The sequence below is a fragment of the Ambystoma mexicanum genome, chromosome 5p, assembly GCF_040938575.1.
Source record: "Ambystoma mexicanum isolate Mex_15411 chromosome 5p, UKY_AmexF1_1, whole genome shotgun sequence".
In the NCBI taxonomy this organism is placed as follows: domain Eukaryota; kingdom Metazoa; phylum Chordata; class Amphibia; order Caudata; family Ambystomatidae; genus Ambystoma; species Ambystoma mexicanum.
Window position 1 is genome coordinate 409712532 of NC_090930.1, and position 16470 is coordinate 409729001.

A 16470-nucleotide genomic window follows, 5' to 3' on the forward strand; every position below is an offset into this window, starting at 1 on the left:
ACAAATGAATAGAGAGATGGCGATAGCACTAGTATCAAGGGCAGGGTTGCACAGAAAATTCTGACATTTTTAACAAGTTATCAGGATAAGGATAGGATGGCTTAGAGTGTGGGATAAGGACGAATGCAAGACAAGATAGACTATGGGTTTCTATGGGGTAGGGATTATACTTACAGTTCACTTTTAATTTGGGATTTTTGGACCGTCAATAGGTTCTGGTCGCCACACGGCAGCTCACCTGGCAAAGGACAGCTGGACAAAAGACAGCTGGGCAAGGTTGTGTCACTGGATGGTCATTCTGGTCGCTGGATGGCACAGGTATCACTGGTTGCAGTTAGTGAGCAGCAGTTAGTGGGCAATTAGTGGTATCAGGATGCTTCCCAAAGAATACCACAGCTTTCTCTCTTTGGTTATTTGGGATTTTAGAATTGAGGCCTTGTTGGCAGGGTCAGCAATGCTTAGCCTTGTAGTTGGAACCTGGACTCAGCAGGATGAATGGAACAGGAACGCTGGTGCAGGGAGATCAGGAAGAGGGTCTCGAGTCTTGTCAGGGACTCTTATTTATAATGCATAGTGCCATCATCAAAGTATATGGCTGGGCAGGCTTAGCTAAACACACCTCCAACTGATGGGATTGGTCAGGGGTGCTATTCCCGCCTTGCTCTTAACTGGTTGGATTTCAGGATAGCATGTCAGATTTATGATGTGAGTTTTACAATGTTCAAAATCCTCCTACAGTTACTTTAGCTAAATCTGATTTTGCCGCAAATGGTACATTTATACAGTTGAAGTCTCTTAGCAACTTACATAAACAGGTTACATATTTTATGTAGAACATAGCACTCCAACTCTGCAATCTGTGAGACATTGTTTTGTCCGGTTAATACTTTTTAGTAATTTTGATGAAAGAATCAGCCTAAAATTCCATGACTTTATACATGTGTGTGGATCATCATAAAGGATGTAAGTATAAAAATGTGCTTTGGCATCATGGATACGTTTCTTGTAATCCCTACTTCTTTGCCATTTCTATTCCCAAGGGGTCAGTGAATTCTACAATGTCTTAAATGATAGCAAATTAAATCATATTTAAACTGTTCCATTTTCGCATTTTTACAAAGTCCTGCTGCAGAGATAAAAGTCTTAAATTTGTATTAATAGTCTTTGGAAGCAAATGTCAGTATTTTTCTCCATGTATGGGCATGCCTTTCCAAGGCTACACCCTCCCCAAACCCAAGTTTTTAACAGAGATTTCTTTGCAGCTTCTGGTGGAAATCACGAGGAGGTGTGAATTTTCACTTGTCCTTGTCCTGGAAGTTCCATTGTCAGAGGGTTCAGCCTAGACCAGATTCTGTCCAACCTAATAATTATCACTGAGGTGTTAGTATCTACTGAGGGGCCCTTTTGTTTCTGTCATTCTCTCAGCAGAAACCTGAAAGTTTATGGTGGTTCCCTTTCTTTGGGGGAAGTCCTTAGCTCTGCCAACTAGAATAACCTGTTTTTGGGAACTTGCAAAATCCGCCCAATACAGTTTAACAGTTTTACTTTCTTATATTCGGTCCTGAATTAAAACAAACCTGTGGAATAAAATAGCCCATGTATGTATTTCACCAGCATCACACCCCTTCACATTGCTAGGTAATGGCAGGCTTTCATTCAACAGTTGTACTTTTTAAAACAGGCATTTTTCTCCTTTAGTTTGTAAAGCCCATTTTTTTTTACATGTGTGGTGCAAGCTGGCATTTCTTTTTAAATTCGATTTTGCATCTCCATCAGATTCCCACACTGTTTTTCAGCCATAATTATTTTCTTGTATGCAAGAGTTTTGTTTGAAGCACAGATGCTTTGAAATTGACATGGCCCAGATAGCTGGAGTTCCTTTGAACTACTGATCTTTGATACTTTGTGAAGAAAATGAATGCTTTTTTCTGTGCGAGTAAAAGTGAAGTTCCTTTGTTGATTTTTCACAGAGTTGGTTTGACAGGGCATGTCAATTAGAAATCATGCTTGGTTTTGCTGAAGCACAATGGGATATACTAGGCATGGCAGGGCCTTATTAATAACAGTAGTTTAAGGAAGAGCACATGAAAATAGTGTCAGCAGCATTATTTTAAAGGTGAAAAAGTTTCCTTTTTAATGTTTTGGGCTGGCAGCAAAGCAACGCTGCTTTTTCACTTTATTCCGTTTGTATATGTCAGAACACACTGGCACGCTCCCTCAGTGTGCCCTCTTGTTCCATCCTCCCCAATGTGTGCTTGACAAGACGGTGCAGCCATCTTTTTGTTGCTGCAAAACGCTGTTTTAAGGCTATGGTGCTCACAGGAGCCAGCATAGCCATTTTGCTGTTTCTGCTGGAATGCAGCTTGGCAATGAGGGGAAGCACAGCTGAATTGGGTCAATATATCCCACAACAGTGACCTCCTGCACGTTTGTCCATGGCAAAGAGAGGAGAAAATCCAAAACACAGTATTTGGAGCAGGTAACAGTGTCCAGAAACCTTTCCCGGCAATAAGTAAAAAGGTACGCCACCTGTAGTCATACATTGATTGGGTTGTGGGTCTCCTAGCAGAGAGGAGCACATCAACACGCCCTCTGACAAATCCCACTACTTATACCTTAACCTTTTAGCAGTGTCTCATGAAGGTTCAGGCTGTTGCGGTTCGGATGCAGGATTTGTTCATCAAAATGGGAGAGGAGGTCCGCTCTCTTCAGTGGGCGCCAGGGTGGACAGATGGCAATGTCAATCAACTCTGGGTACCATGCAACGGTGGACTGGCCCATCAGGCAGTTGACCACAGGCCGAATCATGTTCAATCTGTTGTGTACCACTTTTAAAAGTAACACAGTGGGCCGAAAATTAACTCTGTATTAAACATATGCATTGACCATTTGCTACGTCTGTGTGTTTAAAACATTCAGCGTAGGGATTCCAAGATGGCTGCCGGCGAGTGAGGATGCATTGTCCTCTGCTCCGCTCCTGGCTAGGGAAAAATAAATGAAGCAGGCCCTGCATCCGAGTCACGGAAGAAGGCTGAGCAGTAGAAAATACCCAGGAACAGAAACAACAAAGCAGTGACCCTCGCTGGCAGCTGTTGGTACCCCCATCCCACTAGAAGAAGAGTATGATATATGGAGTTGGCCAGGGGAAGTGAAACCCAGCAAAGGCTGGGAAGCCAGAGGAGAGGCAGGAAGCGAGAAAAGTGCCCCCGTCTTCCATGGTCGTGTTGAGGAGAACAAGCTAAGAGCCATCGACCACATCAGTGAGGGAGAACGAGTATGGAGTTTCCCCATGCAGGAGCCCCGCATAGGAGAGGTCATGGATTTGAAGAGTATGATCCAAAGAGTGGATCGCACACTTTCTGAGGGAACTGGGGAACAGCTTGATACACTGAAGTGGGGGGAATAAAGGTCAGTGGCCCAAGAACTGGATATTTGTACAAGGAGCAAGGAGCGGGCATCAGACTTGTCAACTGGAGAGGAGCTTCCCCAGCAAATGAAGAAGTAATGAGGGTGGGGGTCCTGGAGCCTGAAGAGGGGAAGTAGAGCCAGACCCACAGCAGTAGCGTTCCCCCCGGTGGGCGCAGGGAAGGTCCAACCTGCCCAAAGGTGGTAGGGTGCTACCCCACATTTGGAGCTGAGCGGACAGAAAGGTACCAGTCGGCCAGTAGAGATAGGGTGTGAACCATACATGGAATTAGCGGGGAGACCTGGTCCCAGAGGAAAATGGTGGGAGCTGACAGGAGAAATAGAAAAATCGTAGCATTTTTAAAAATGAAAGCGGAGCAATTAGGTGGAAGAAAGCACTTGCTGACAATATTGGAGCGCAAGGAACGTGAAGCCCGGAAGGGTGAGTGATTAATAGGCGGAAGCTTTTATTTACAGAAGAGGCTCAATAGTGTTAGCTCTGCTCCCGATTGACAAGACCAAATAGCAACGACTGGAGGTGGGGGTGAGACGATAGACATAAGGCTGTGCTGATAGGAGACCAAGGAAAGACGAAGGAATAGAGGAGCATACCGGCACATAAATACAGTGGCAGAGATAGCCTTTTATTTTGCAGTAGTGTGAACATTGTGTGACTCATTTAGTGTATATAGTGGAGACATAATTTGTCAGAATCCTATACCCCTCAATAAATATGAAAATTGCCCCTCAAAACTATAGGCATGGACGGATTTGGGGAAAGAGCATGGAACGTTGGCACACAGGAGCCACACAGAGACTGAGGTACAGAAAAGATAGATGTGCAGAACCCTAAGGCGCTAGGTGACCTGGGAGTGGCCCAAAGCAGAGGAAGAGACACGCTTCAGGCAAAGTTAAGAGTGGTTGAAGTGGCTGAGGAATACATACAAATCAAAAGTGGATAATGGTATCCGAAATGCCAAAACCTAAAGATAAGGGCATCCAGGCCAGAAGGTGGCAACCCCAAGTGGAACAGGAAGGTCAACTTGAGCACTGCTGGAAGCAAAATGGTGAGAAAGTATCGGGTAACAAAAAGGAAAGCTCAGTGGAAGAGAAAGAGGTTATCCCAGAGACAGACGAAATGACATTTAGTAAGGAAGACCTCAAAGAGTGCCTTAACAAAATGGAAGGAAGAATTACAAACGACTTTCAGCAACAGTTCACCTCACTAAGAGAAGATTTGAGAACTTCTCCAGCGGAAGTTAGGGGGAAGTGAAAGAGTTGGGTGAAAGAGTGGATGCGACTGAGTAAGGCTACGCAGAGATGTCGGATGAGGTACGGCAGAATAGTGAACTATTAGGACAGCTGGCGTGAGTCTCACATCATTGAGAACTGCAAGCGGAGGACTTGGAAACCATTCAAGGAGGTCTAACATCAGAGTCAAAGGTTTAAGTGAGACAATATTAGACACAGATTTAAAAAGCACCATTCAACAATGCTTTGGAAACCTATTGACGGAAGTACAGCTGGAAGACATTGGAATCAATCGTGTTCACAGGGTAGGTCCGAGGAGGAGAGAACCGGGTGCAAGAACTAGGGATGTCTTGGTTGCAGTAACCTCATACAGATTGAAAAATAACATTTTGCGAACACCAAGAACACAAGGAAATAACACAGTGAACGGAATACAAGTTCAACTGTATGAAGACTTGGTGTTGGTAACACTCCAAAAGCAAAGAGGTATGGGTCAAGTGATGCGTGCTCTAGTTACAAATACGTATAAGTGGATGTTTCCATTTGGGCTGCTCTTTACCTTGGAGGGGGTACAACATTGTATTACATCATGTGCGGAAGGGCATTGCTGAACATGAAGGAAGAACAGCAGCATGGAGAGAGACGAACGAGGCCCTCCTACCAACGTGGGATGCAACAATGGGACTGGTCTGTGGTATTGGGGAAAAGGGGTTTTAGAGGGGTAAATTTGAAAGGCCCATCAGGACGAGGGCAAAGGGGAGAAGCAGAAGGGGTGGGGAAGGAGTCTCTTAAAGTAAAGTGTGACATTAAGAAAGAGAGGCGAGTAAATAATTGGGGCTGGATACAAGGAAAGCTAGGAGCAGAGGGTGGGTGGAGGTTGTTTTGGAATCTAAGTTAGGTGGTAGGATACTTCCCAGAGGGGGTGGGCTCAGGTAACTCTATGGGATTTAGCCTAAGGGATAATCCCAGAGGGTATTTTCGAATCTTAGACCTGGTCCTGGGAGGGTTTGTTGGGGGGGATTTGTTTGAGGATGGGGGAGGGGTGTGGGCGGGGGCATGGATAATAAGGAATAGACAACTACTAACACAAGGGAATGTTTTAACCATAGCAATGAATCATTTCTGTATGCTTTGTGTTCAAAGTCATATCATATAGTGTAAGGCGATTAAACTGCCCTATGAAGCGAAAACAGGCTCAAGCTTTAATTAAAAAGGAAAAGGTAGATGTCATCATGTTACAAGAGTCACACATTAATTAGGCAGAGAAATCTGTTGGGAAACTGAGGATATTTTCTCGAATCTATCAGTCTAATGCAATGGGAAAGACCTTGGGGGTCATGATAGGACTCAGGGATACATTCGGGGCTCCGATAGTGCGAGCCATGGCGGACACAGAGGGGAGATACAACTGGAATATAAACAAATCACTTTGGCTACGGTACATGTACCTGAAACAGGGCAGATGGGATTAATTAGGGAGGTAGTAACTAAGCTGGAGGACTTTGCAAAAGGGGAAATAATATGTACATGTGATTCTAACCTGGCATGGGGGGGAGGTTACACCAACCATGTCAGTGGTGAAAGTGCTGGTGTTTGGAAAACCAGGGAAAGACCCGATGAAATGCGGGTCATCTAGACCCACCGCGTTAATGAATATTGATGCAAAGCTGTACATAGGTAATTTGGCAGCGAGATTGCCGCCCCTTCTCCCGGATATGATAAATACAGATCAATCAGGGTTTATTTTGGGTAGGCAGACCTCAGATAAAATCAGAAGGGTGACCCATTTAATAGAGAAAGTTAACGTTAAACAGATCCCCTCTGTGTTAGTGTCACTAGATGCTGAAAAGGCGTTTGATCGTGCAGAGTGTCCTTTTTTGTTTTCCACTATGGAACAGATGGGAATGGGGACCAGATACATAGGGATGGTGCAGGCAAATTACCAGGCCCCTAATATACGACTGGCGATTAATAAACATGTCTCTCGCAGTATAGCAATAGTCTGGGAACACATCAGGGGTGCCCACTTTCGCCATTTCTATATGCAATATATCTGGAAACATTCCTGCATACAATTAGGTTGAGGATGGCGATACAAGTGATCCCCTTTGGAGGAGATGAACATAAGATCGTGGCATTTTGCGGATGACATGTTGATAACATTGACATATCCCAAACAATCAATACCAAAATTGCTGGGGAATTGGCTGACAGAGTGGGTGGCAGGCCTCAAGGTCAACATGGGGAAATCAGAACTCCTAGAACTTGGACTATCTACACAGGAAAGGGATGTATTACCCTCCTACTCCCCGTTTATTATAGCAGATAACTGTATTAAATATTTGGGGGTTAATATAACAAAGACGGTTTCACAGTTGTTTGATAGTAATTACCCACAACTACTACAGAAGGTAAAAGAAGACTTAGGGAAATGGACCCGCTTCAAATTTCATGGTTAGGAAGAGTGGCTACAATTGAGATGGTGGCTCTCCCGAGATTACTTTATAGGTTCCAGGCTCTCCAAATAAAGATTCCATGGTCTTACCTTAAGGCATTGAATAATGAGGTTACACGATTTCTTTGGCAAAATAAAACCTAGAGAGTTACACTACAAACATTAATGGCACCTAGAAATGGTGGAGTGGGCTTTCCTAACTTTGTAAAATATTACGAGGCAGCACAGTTACGTGTACTGCGGGAATGGTTCACGGCGGATGTCAAGAAACCTTGGGTAAGGATGGATAGGGCAGTGGCAGGGTGGTCATTGCAAGGGGTATTATAGTTAAATAGACAAGATAGGCCCCCGAATACACAGGACAGTCAGATACTTGCAGTAGTATTTGATATATAGGACCCGCTACTAGATAAGGGAAGTTTATCTACGCGTCCATCCCAGTTTATCCACTATTTGGAAACCCACAATTCCACCCAGTGACGATACGGGGAGTGTTCAGACAATGGCGGAAAGTGGGATGTATAAAGATGCGAGACATGATGCAGGGAGGAAATATTTGTACATTTAAGGATTGTAAACAACTAGTGGGCCCCTCAGAGAAGGATAGGCTGGTGTGTTATCAATTAAGATACTGGATAACTGGGTCAGGAGGTTAAAATAGTAGCGGGGAGCTTACAATGTTTGAGAGATTCATCACCACACATACAGTAACCAGGCAAATGATGTCTAAGTTGTACTTAATATTGATGGAAGAGGAGAGGGGACAGGTCTGGAGAAACATGCATAAGTGGGAAAAGACTCTGGGGATGAATCTTCTGAGAAGTCATTGGGAATATCTATGGGCAAACATCCCCAAATTGACACGGTCGATTCTGATTAGGCAAGTGTGGTATAGGATCATGTTTCAATGACATCAGACCCCTGAGAGATTGCATAAAATGTTCCCGACAACTATCGAGAAATTTTGTAGAGGTTGTGGAATGACAGGGGTTTGTAGACATATATAGTGGGATTGTTCAATCTTGAAGAAGTTTTGGGAGGAGGTTATGAACCAGATAAAGATCTCCACCGCTCAGTCACCGCTTACACAGGCAAGCTGATAAGGGCTATCAATAAAGCACAAAAGTCAAGCCAGCGGATATGCAAAGAAGTACACTCAAAGGAGCACAATCCCACCAGCAATGTCGGGAAAGGTCCCTCAATCAGCCCCTCAGATCACTGCACATGAATCACAAAAGCTTTTTATAAATAGATTTCTTTATTAGATTAGAAGCATTAAGATAATTATTAAATAATTTAGAGCTCATACATGAATAAGAGTAAATATATATCGTACAACCATAGAACTCAAATAAAGTGCATAGTGTGAAGAAAGTACTAATTTCAAAAAGAGACTGCTAGGAACTCACTGCCAAATCACAAGCTGGAGAGCAATCACAATCATCCCCAAATATATCTGTGTCAATACCAGGTAATTTAACTCACTCGGGAGAAGGAAATCTCTTGAGTGGGAAAATCCTGGTCAATTGAACAAGTCTCAATGATTTAGAGATAAATTCATAAGCTAGTTAAATCCTAAAATGGCAGGAAAAGAGAAGGATCATTATTTCCAAAAGTAGCAGTTCAGTAGTTTGAAAAACAAGAAACTGAAAAACCTCACAAAACCAAACCCGTACTCTAAAAAATCTAACATGGGATGCTATACGTCAACTACTGAGGTGACATGCATGAATTAGCACAATTACATAAAAACAGTATAGTAAGCATGGCACCATAGAAAAAGTAGTTTCGATGGAAAACACCTCTAACTGAATTGCAGATGATGTCCATCTTCTTCAGGACGTGGCATTCCCATACACACATTCTTGAGAATTCATCTGTGTCTTTAGTACACATACACAGATGTTACACATCAAAAAAGACCCTTTCTACTAAAAGGTAATATCTCAAAACAGAGATAGTAATAAAGCCTAAAATAGAAAAAGAAAAAAACATACATGTGAACAATACAATAATTCATACATCATTCTTATGCATAAAAACAAGTGATCTGAGGATCCCAAAAGGGGACCGGTCCCACATCGCTAGGTCAGGACATGCAAAGTGACTTGGGGGAGAAAATCTAGTTACCATGATCTCAAACCCTTTGGGGGTGGGCCCGGAAGCCTGATAAGGGCTTGCAGACTTTTACTATCACCAAAAAGTTGTCTAATTCTAAATAGAGCACTCATACAGTCCAAACTGGATTATTGTAATAGTCTCTACCTAGGCACCAACAAGACTGTACTCAACAAACTACAACTAATGCAGAACAATGCTCGCAGAGCTGCCTTAAATATACCGAGAAGAGAGCATATATCAGCCTCAAGAAAACAATTCTAATGGCTCTCCATTCAAGAAAAGATCGAACTCAAAACTATATGTCTTAACCACAAAGCACTTAACTATACAGCCCCACCATACCTTACGGAAGAATTCACGCTGAGATCCTCCACATGAATTACCAGGTCATCCAACACCTCCTGCCTAGTGGTCCCGAGATACAATCTTAAGAGAGCAGGTGGATCCAGCTTCCCGGTCCAAGCTGCCCAGCTGTGGAACACCCTCCCTCTGACATCAAAACCATCCAAATTTTCGCCAGCCTCAGGAGAAGTGTCATTTCTTGGTTACTTAGCAAGAATTAATTCGGCCTGTCCTTCTGGCATGCTGCCCATGCAAATACATTACAGCCAGTAACCCCTGCATGTAGGTACTATCTGTTTTATGTTCTGTAATCTGTGTAATGTTTGTGCTGTCTGCTCTATCCACTGTATGTTGCAACCATTGTACTGTATTGGATTCTGTAACCATATTCTTAATTCTCGAGCGCCCAGATACCCCTGGGCCAGGTGCGCTATATAAGTAAAATAAACAAACAAACAAACAAACAGAGATGACAGTTCCCCCTGTGCGGATATTGACACCTAGGAATGGATGTGTGGATTGTTTGACACAGGGATTTGTCTACCCACTCAGACCCAAAATAAAGCTTTTGTGTTAATGCTGATAGCAGCATGGTTAGTTATAGCAGGCGGCTGGAAACAAAAAAGACCCCCAGGGTTAGGCGACTGGCTAGGTAAATTGTGGGGGTTTATCGCAATGGAATGGATGACATGACCTGCAAGGAGAACAGGCAAGATTTCAACAAGAGTGGACTGTGGTTTTGGACTATTTAAAAGCTGACTTTGTACAACAATGGTGCACACATAACCTAAGAATATTGGACATTATGAAAGAAAAAATAATAGTTGCTAATGCATACAATGGAACTATGAAATGTCTCTGCCTGGGGAGGGTGTGGTTAATGATGCCGTATTTGAAAATGCTAATAAAAACATATTTTTTAAAACACTCAGTGCAGCTGCACTTGAGCTGCAGTGCTCTGCTATCTAGTGTTTCTTTTACATTTTTGTAACACTTTATTTACTGAACTAAACAGCAACAGACTCGCTGTGCACTGCACGCAGCCTGCCGACCACCAGCATGGTGCCGCCATTAGTCAGTTGCTCGCCCAAGAAGGGACGCTCAGTTCGTTGTTTTCGGACGTTTGTTCACAGCACCCAGGCTGCTCACACCAGCTCATGCTGGGAGCCGAAACAGTTCGAGATATGTGGAGTGACTAAGGCCAGACTCGAGGAGGCAGTAAGTTGTCCAAGAAGGCAGCAGTCAACATAAACAAAAGTAATACATTAAAGTTAAGATGAAAGAAGTGTAACTCATCCAGCCAGGCCATTCAGGCCAGGGAAGGTGGACATGAAGCCCCATAGTTTTGAAGAATGATTAAATTTGAATGATTTTTCTCCCTCCGACTTATGTTCCACTTAGACAGAGAGGTCAATGCACTTTCACTTCAAAGAAAGACAAACAAACGAACTTCAAAACGTCAACGTTTAAAGTTTTAATGAGCGTTGGTTTCATTTGTCTTTCATTCCTGACTACTTTCATTCAGAAACACCTATTTGGAATTCCCACAGCTTCATTCACGAGTTTCCCTCCCCCAGTCTCCCTTTAAGTTTCACTTAAGAAAAGATTAAAATCAAATGCCTTTTTGAAACAATACGATCACCAAAACATCAAAGTTTGAGGTTTTGATGATCTTTCGTTTCATTTGTCTTTCTTCCCTCACCCTGACTTAGTTTCAGTCAGAGACTAACTATAATCTTTACAGAAAGGGCGCAGGGCACTCAGGACAGGCAGAGTGGCGGGTGCCTCAGGCGAACTCTGGCTGGGGAGACTAGGAGTGTGGTCCTCCTGGGGTCCCTCTGGCTGCTGTGGCAGAGTCCAGCCAAGACAGTGAAGCTCTTGGGAACCTGGCAGCACAGCGCCTTGAAGGAAACAAATGATTTGTTGAGGCACTGGGCTGCTCCAGTTATGATGAGTATTCATATTCTTATTGTGATTGTGTGGTGGCCAGTTGCAGCCACACGCATTGCAGAGTGAGCCAGGCAGAGCAGGACACCAGCAGCAGATAGACTTGTGGTGTGCGCAGTATATGCGCAAATGGCTGGTTCTGCCCAGTGCACAAGACAAAGGAACAGAACACTGGGTGTATGGCGTCCATCCGAAAGTGTGTTACATCAAACGGATGTCGTGTATAGCAGATTGTAAATATGAGACCTTTTAAAGTGGCATGTTACAGGCTTTGTGCCTAAGTGTTTGGTCTCGCCATCACGCAGCTAGGGTCGAAACCCAATTATGCCTCCATTTACTTCAAATCTCTGCACCATTTAAAAATAAATCCTGGTTTCAATTAATGAAAAACAAAAATGTGAGTGGATCCCCACTAGTAAAGAGAGATACTGACAGGATTCAAACCTTGGTCGTGTGGTCGGGGACCAAACAATTTGCCATAGGACCACACAAATCCCTCAAGAAGAGCTCATAAAATGTCTCATGGAAATTATATGAGTCATCTTGTTGTGTTACAGATTCCATCTCAAGTCTTAAAGGTGCACACTTTTTACATGTAGCCAGCAATATTACCTGAAAATATGTTCTCTTGGCAAATGCTTCTTGTTTCTATGCAGATTCGAAAGACAAATTGAATGAAATGTGCATATTTCACTTTACTATATGTTTACCTCCTGTGGGGTCACTTTCCATTGGTATGTCAGAGTGCCACCATTTTTTGTTTAGCACTGGAGTCCTTGTTGTACCTTAAGTATGTGCCACTGCACTGAACACACATGCTTCAAATTCTGCGTATGTAACACATGTTTGAAATTGAAGGGAGCCAGGAGCTATTTAGCTCCTGGATGGGGCCTAGAAGAGCCTGGTTAGCTTGGCATCAACAGCTACCAGGAGCTACTTTTTACTCCTCAAGCCAACTGATTCTGAACAAACCTATTTGAATTTAACTGTGCATTTGGGACAATCTACAAACATTCAAACACATCTAAATGACAAATAAAGAATAAGGGATCATTAAGTAAGCAACAAGCCCTGAGCTAGAGGAGCATTACCGTTTCAGGAAATGCCCCGGGCCCATAGTTACATGCCTGAGTGAAGGCTGTTATTTCCATTACTACCTCAGCCCGTAAAACCGGGGTACTATTTTTTTCAGTTGCGAAACTCTCTGGCGTTCTCACTACTGAAAAAGGAAAAAAAAGGAGAAAAACAAATAGCCGCCAAGGAAGGAGAAACGTAGTCTGTTCTCCCTTTTCATGGTGGACATTAAAAATATTTTAAAACATAAGCAAACAAAAGGGTACCATGGAATGGGAGAAGGGACTATATGGCGGGCATTCAAGAAATATGAAAAAAGTGCCCCAAAAAATGGGCGCCATGGAAAGGAAGAAGGGACTACGTGTAGTCCCTTCTTCCTTTCCACAGCGGCCTGTCGCAGATCGGGAGTGGACTCGCTGGGGACAGAAGTGTTCCCAACACATCCGCTCCCAAAATGGAAACTTACCTCGTTCCCCGGTGGGGGGGGGAATGGCAGACTCCAGCCGTGAGGAGGCTCAGGGTGGGCGGGATCTCCATCTGGTAATCCCACCTTTCCGAGACTTCTCATTGTCTGAGAGGCTGCTTACCCCCCCAGCCCCCACGCCCTGGCCGGGTACTAATAATGGACAAAAGTATAACTTTGCATCCTACGTGGAAGTTAGATTTGTGAAACTCTACTTATTAGCTCCTTGTTTCCCAGTGGTAGCTCCTGGTCACTGGTTAATGCTGAATACCCATGAGCTGCTTTAAGCTCATGCTTATCCAATCTTAACATTTAAATATGAAACGAAAGGCAAGCTCCGAGGAGACTGGGGCTGGCACTGGAGGGAGCCCTGGGATGGCCTGGCTGCTACCAGGGGTGGAGCAGCTAAGCTTTGTGTGAGGTGGATGAGGCGGGAAGCAGGCAGCAGTGGCTGTTAGTTTGGCCCATACATGAGTCCTGTTTGTTTGTGGCGAGTGATGCCACACTTTTCAGGCAGCCAGGGCGTCAGGGTGAGCAGCACACAAAATTGTGGGTGGTGCGGAGTAGTGTGCAATATTTATCTATCCATCGGGTGATTGTTGGTTCTTATATTAAGTATGTGCCACTAGTCTGCACACAGGGACATCATTTGGGGTTGCATCTGCGACCCCTGAAATCTCCCTTGCTACCCCCCTTAAAAAAAGCAATCCTATTATTATTTTCTTTTTTTAAACTAAGCTCCTGGGCTGTGGCCAGCGCCATGTGGCTCTTTGTTTCTGAAGTGGCTGGCCTTCTTGTTCAGGCCTCTTTTAAAAAACAAGGGGTTCCACAAGGGTAACACTGAACACTGTCCCTAAATAAGAATGCTAGACTCATTAAAGGTTTATTTCAGACACACTTCATTCAGGGGGTGAGTCGCTGATTTATTCTGTTCTTAAACACCTCAAATTCACAATGCAGATAAAAACTTCCAAAAAGCATTTAGAGTAGAATAAGCATCAATTTCGGACTATGTATTTTGCTTTACGCAAGTTGCAGATATAGCAGGGACGTCATTTCACCAAAATGCCCGGGGTAGCAGAAGTGACATCACACGACCCTTGACCCCTAGTGACATCACAGGAAGTGATGTCATTTGATACCACCCCAAAGTGATATCGCGGGGGTGTGAGGGCATACAACCTTTCACCCATTGACAAAACAAGAAGTGCTATCACATAGCATTGTACACTACAAAAAACATGGTTACGATATCATTATAATGTGATGTACATTTCATACAAGAATGGCTCGCCATATGTATCATTAAGATCAGTGTGTATAGGCCCATATTACCAAATTACCGTGAATGCAAGCAGATGTCCATGACCAAATGATAATGATGTGTTATTATATAGCACTTACGCTTAAGCGCTTTATATAGAAAAAATAAACACCCAATATCACCCAACCTGTGTTGGTACTCATTTATCGACCTCAGAAGGATGAAATGCTGAATTGAGGCGTTTAAGAACAGACTAAATCAGTGACTCAACCCTGAAGTGTCCCTGAAATAAACCTTTAATGAGTCTATCAATTATTGTATAGAATTCCAGAAAGACAATTTATTTGGTATTCCTAATCTTTCTTATATAGGGTCAGTGCTGAAAGTGTTAGACTTGTGTCACTCCTTTTCTTATTTTTCTTCTTTTTTTAAGGGGCTCTAACATGAAAGCCAGCCACCCCAGAAGTAAAGAGCCACATGGTGCTGGCCACAGCCCATGAGCTTGCATTACAAAAAAAAAAAAAAAAAGCAAAAATCTTTTTTTTTCTTTTTTTTCTAGAGGTCGCAAGGGTGGCCACAGAGGTCGCAGTTGCGTCCTCTGGTGATCCCTAAATGACTTCCTTGAGATATAGCATGTTTTTTCTGCTGTTGTCTCTATTACGATCATCACAAGACATTCCATCGCTGTGTCCTCGGCCACTTCACAAAAACTGTGTGCCTAAGCTTGTGCACAGTGTAGAAATGTTGACCATAGCACAAAGTAGCCCTTGATTGCGTTGTGCCACAATTAATGCTTTGTTGTAATGTGTCTATCTTTCCTGGCATGTTGTTCAGGATGTTTGTTTGCATGCATGAGGTAACGAGTGCCCAGAATACAGGATGCTGTGTGAGTGTGCTGCTTTCCCTGCGCTACTCTAAATTTTTTAATACACAGTTATGAACCCTCCCAATGGTATGTATTTTGCCGACCTCCAAGTAGATCCACGCAGGCTTGACATGTGGCCAACTTTTCACCGGACCTGCAGACAAACTAGGCAGCTGTTAAATCTCACTATATAGTGTAATTTGCTTTTTGACTTTGGGAACAGACATATAATTGCTCATTTTACTATAGCCGCTAAGAAAACTCTAATCGGTAAGATAGCTCAGTGGGTTGAGCGCTCGCTGCCGCGATGTGTGTGTGTGATCTGCAGGTTGCAGATTCGAATCCCGGTGGGGCCAACTCAGCCTTTCATCCTTCTGAGGTTGATAAATGAGTACCAACACAGGTTGGGTGATATTGTATGTATATTTGTTCTATATAAACTAAAGTGCTTAAGCATAAGCGCTAAATTCTATGTTATGTTATGTTATTTGGCATTTAGATATCGCTCTATATATCATTGGTATGACCTCAAAGCGCTGGTAGGTTGAACGCCCTCGGGGACCGTAGTCCAGGTCAGTTGAGAGAATAAGGTGTTGTAGGGTGCTTGGATGCACCAGTCATGTGAGCAGCTGATGTAATTGCCTGATGGTAGCTGCATCCTAGCATTAGGTGTGGTGGTATTGATATCAGTTGAATGTGTGCAGTCTGGTGGGTGGACACTAAGACTGGGTTCTGGCTGCGTTGGGCCTGTGGGGCGCTTATGTGAGCAGCTAGGCCAGTTTGTCATGGGATGTAGCTGCATTTTATTAGAATGATGAGGTGTTAATGTGTTAATGTTCGTATGTGAGCAGGTGGGCCGAATTTGATTGAAGGGTATAGCTACACTCTAATTGAGTGATGGTGTGGAGAAGAGAGTAAGCGTAGTGATATGAAAGGTGAGAGTTTGGGTTGAGATATGATCTAAAACATATGTAAATAACTTATAGAACTATCTCAGGCTGTATCAGGTGAGAGCTATTCTAATTGTGCAGCGTATGTACCTGAGCCATAGTGTTATCAGAGGGGGAATCATTCTTGCAAGAACAATTCCTAAGCATGAAATAGATCACAGTATCATCATAGCATGCACCCTCTAGGTTTGAGTCAATTGTAATAAGACCCGTTCTATGAGAACAGCACAGGCAGGCGACACAGTACTATCACAGTGGGCACTTTCTAGGTTTGGTTCAGTGCAATGCTAATAATTTCTAGCAATTTTCTGACTGTGACGAAGACTAGTAAAT